Source organism: Elephantulus edwardii, unplaced genomic scaffold, assembly GCF_000299155.1.
Source record: "Elephantulus edwardii isolate Elephantulus edwardi_28Jun2011 unplaced genomic scaffold, EleEdw1.0 scaffold00222, whole genome shotgun sequence".
Lineage (NCBI taxonomy): Eukaryota > Metazoa > Chordata > Mammalia > Macroscelidea > Macroscelididae > Elephantulus > Elephantulus edwardii.
Genome location: NW_006399972.1, coordinates 4686770 through 4691212, shown reverse-complemented (window position 1 = coordinate 4691212; position 4443 = coordinate 4686770).

Sequence of the window (4443 nt, the reverse complement as noted above, 5' to 3'; positions counted from 1 at the left end):
CCGGTCAGAATAGCAAAATTTAACAGAATAGCAAAAGTCAAATGGCTGGCAAGGTTGTAGAGAAACTGAAACCCTTATTCACTGTTGGTGACAGTGTAAAATTGTGCAACCACTATGGCTGTATGGCTGTATGGCGCTTTCTCAAAAAGTTGCAAATAGAGATACCATTTGACCCAGCAATTCCACTACTGGGAATTTACCCTAAAGAAATGATAATCGCCACCCAAGCAGATATATGCACACCCATGTTTATTGTGGCTTTGTTCATCATAGCAAAGAGGTGGAAACAATCTAAGTGCCCATCAATATTGTGAAGCATTGAAAAACAAGGAACTCATGAAATATGCAAAATGGATGACCCTGGAGGACATTATGCTGAGTGAAATATCTCAGTCACAAAAGGACAAATATTGCATAGGGTCACTGTTGTAAAGCAGGACTAACAGAGGGGTTGAGGGAAGAGAGAAGGAGGGGAGGAATGATGTATACTGCGTTGAAACAGATGAGGGAGAGAACTATTTAAAAGGGGATATATGATTGGGTATTATTGTCATGACAGGAGTCCAGAATGAAGGCTGCACAGTGGAGTGGAGTTGGTGGGAGGGATTGCATAACAATGAAAGAGTTTTTATTTTCCTTTTCAAGAAGAACAGTGAATTGGCCAGAAGGGGATGGTCAGGGAGAAGAGCGCAACAATGAATGACTGGAAACCTTAAGTCTCGTAAACTTTCATTAAAATTAATAAGAAAAGAAAAGAAAGATTCTTACCACTGGAACAATAGGCAACATCATTAAAGATGGAGGAGAGATTGAAATTGTCAACAACTTCATCTTACTTGGATTCACAATTAACATTAGCCATTAGGAAATCAGAAGACGTATTGCCTTGGGCAAGTCTGCAGTTAGGGGCCTCTCCAAATTATTGAGAAGTAATGATGTCAATTTGAGGACTAAGGTGCATCTGATTCAGGCCATGGTCTTTCTGATCACTTGCTATGCATCTGAGAGCTGAACAATGACAAAAGAACCGATGCCTTTGAACTGTGGTGTTGGAGAAGAGTACTGAACATCCCATGGACTGCCAAAGGAACAAACAAATGTGTATTGGAGAAGGTGCAGCCAGAGTGACCTTTGGAGGCAAAGGTGATAAAGCTTCTTTTCTCATACTTTGGGCATTTGTTAGGAGGGCAATTGCTAGGAGGGGCTATTCCTTGAAGAAAGACATGATGCTTGCAAAGGCAGAAGGTCAGCAAAAGAGAGGAAAACCTTTGACCAGGTAAATTAACACAGTGACTGTTGTAATGGGCTCCAGTGTGCCAGGAAGGGTGAGGATGGCACAGGATAGGACAGGGTTCAGGTCTGTTCATAGGGTTGTTATGGGTTGTACTCAACTCGATGGCACCTAACAACAACCAAAAGAACAGATATGTCTTGGAGAAAGTGCAGACAGGGTTATGGTTAGATGCAAGGATGGTGAAACTTCTCCTCACATACTGTGGCCCTGTTGCTAGGAGAAGCTATTCCTTGGGAAGGGAAATAATCAAATGTGAAGAGTCAAAAAAAGAAAGGAAGACCCTCAATGAGATGGATTGACACAGTGCCTGCAGCAATGAGCTCAAGTATGTCAGAGACGTTGAGGACATCACAGGAGAGGACTGGGTTCAGGTTTGTTGGTCAGAGGTTTGCTATGAGTCATATTTGACTCCACAACACCTAAAACAACAACCTGAGGTTTCCAAGCTAGTAAATCTTTATGTATCCATATTGTTATATATTTTTCCTTCAGATCTCATGGGTTCAAACTACTGACCTCTGTTTAGCAGCTGAGTACTTAAGCACTGTGTCACCAGGGCTCTCTTGGACATAGGCCAGCGAAAGCAAATAGATGTGATGGAATAGAGAGCTGAACAGATGATTTCAAAGGGTGGCTTGAGAAGACAAAGTAAATAGAAAATATCTAAAACTTGCAAATGCCTAGAGAGTAAAAGATATTTGGTTATTAGGAGTGAGTGGGTGGGGGCAATGGGGAAGTTCAAAGGAAAAATAAGGAGCCCTGAGGTAGGAACAGCAGTCTGTGTTTTAACAGGCTCTTTGGGGAATTCTGAGCACACACGTTTCAGAGCCATTGATGAAAAGCCTGGGCTCTGAGCCAGATCACCAAGGTCTGAAAGCAGCTTCACTTCCTGTTCTGTGTGTGGTCTTGAGGAAGTTATTTAACTTCCTCGTGCCTCAGTTTCCTCATCTGACACATGAGGGTAACAGTTACAACTACCTCAAAGGGCTGTTGTGAGAATCTAATGACTTAATACCTGAAAAGTGCATAAAATGGCACGTAGCCCACACTGAGTGTTTAATAGATGACAGCTGGTATAATTCATTATTAATCACGTCATTATGGTTCTTGCTCTGCTATGAGGATTTCTAGGTCAAAGACCATTTGGAGTGAAGTGTCAGGCACATTGTGATCAGGTCCTGGAAACACCAAAACAATCTGAACCTCTCTTCTCTACTCCCACCCAACCTTGTCTTGAATGTATGGGGGGCAGGTAGGGGGAACCCTGTCTTTGCCAAGAAATGGTTGAGCTTTGTCATATTGAAATGTTCAGTCAACTGCCTAACTCAGATCCTGTTTGAACTATTTCTTGCTTGTTAGTTGAAGTGCTTCTAGAGTTTCATTTTATTTATTTATTTATTTCTATTTGAGAAGCAAGTCTTTAAAAAGAGTAGTCCCTGGATTTTGGGAGAGGAGCAGTGTGGATATAGAGGAAGAGTCATTTTAAAGAATAATAGAAATCATTTACAATGTTAGGATGTGGGCAATATTCTACTCCATGGCCTGGTTGCTAGGTACATGGATGTTAATTTGGAACCGTTCATCAAGCTGTTCATTTATGGAAATTTATGTCCCTGTAATATATTTCACAATAGAAAGCTGGGCCGATGCGTGTTGTTGTTGGTGGTGGTTGTGTACCATCGAGTCATAACCAACCCATACCCGACCTTCCAGTGAGTTTTCAGAGGCTGTAATCACATGGGAGGAAGTTGCTCATCCTTTTACCATAGAGCAGCTGGGTTTGAAACTTGTACCTTCAGGATTGCAGAGCAGATTCCTGCCATCAGGCAACCAGAGCTGTTTAGGAATGATAAACACTGAAAAACCACATCCTTAGGTCTAGGAATCTAGCTAGAGAATTACTGTCAATGGTTCTTTTTTCTCTTTGTATATGGCTGCTGTTGTTCTGTGCTCACAAATCAACTACAACTCATAGGAACCCTATGAACATTGGATCTCCACCTTGCCCTATCCCATACTATCCTCACAATCTCTGACATGCTTCAGCCCATTGTCATAGTCACTGTGTCAACCCATTTTGTTGTAGATCTCCCTCTTTCTCTGACCCTCCACCTTTCTTCAGCATGCTATCTTTTCTAAGGACTGGTGAGCCCTTCCTCATAAGGTGCCCAAAGTAAATGAGATGAAGTTTGATCATTTTTCCCCCTAAGAAGCACTCTGGTTTCACTTCCTCCAAGACAGATTTGCTTGTTCTTTTGGCAATCCATAAGATTCCACTCAGTACTCTTCTTCAACATCACCAAGCAAAAGCATGGATTCTTCTGAGGCTTTTTTTTTACTCATTGTCTAACTTTCAATTTCATTGTTATTATCATGTGCCGTCAAGTCAGAACCAACACATAACTGACCCTCCAGTGAGTTTTCAGAGACAGTAAATTGCGTGGGTGATTACCCATCCTTCTCCCATGGAAAAGCTGCTGGATTCAAACCACATGCCTTTGCACTGACACTGTAACTCCCTACCACTGATATTGTTTCAGCAATGGGATTAAGTGTGTTGGAGAGTGTGAGAATGGCACAGCATAGGACAGGGTTCAGATCTGTTGTTCATAAGGTCACTATGAGTTGTGCTCAACTTGACGGCACCAAAAAAATAATAACAAAGGCACCAGAAGGGAGAAAGGATTGAAATTGTCAATGAGTTCATCTTACTTGGATCAACAATCAACATCTTGGTACCAACAGTCAGGAGATCGAGAAATGTATTGCCCTGGGAAAGTGTGCTGTTGAAACCTCTCTAAAATACTGAAGAGCAATGATGTCAGTTTGAAGTCTAAAGTGCTCCAGAGTCAGACCACAGTCGTTTCAATCACTTGCTATGTATCTGAGAGTTGGACAGTGAATAACGATGACAGAAAAAGAAGTGATGCCTTTGAATTGTGGTGCTGAAGAAACTTATTAACTATACCATGGATTCTAACTCAGTCCCACAAGGATAAATACTGTACTAGACCCGTTATTGTAGAATAAGTATACAGATCCAGGAGGGGTGGGAGGGGCTGGAAGCAGGGGGATTTGGAAATTGTATTAATTTGTTGGAATTTGTATTAGAATTTTGTAAATAAACTATTAAGAAAAATGGGCAGAGG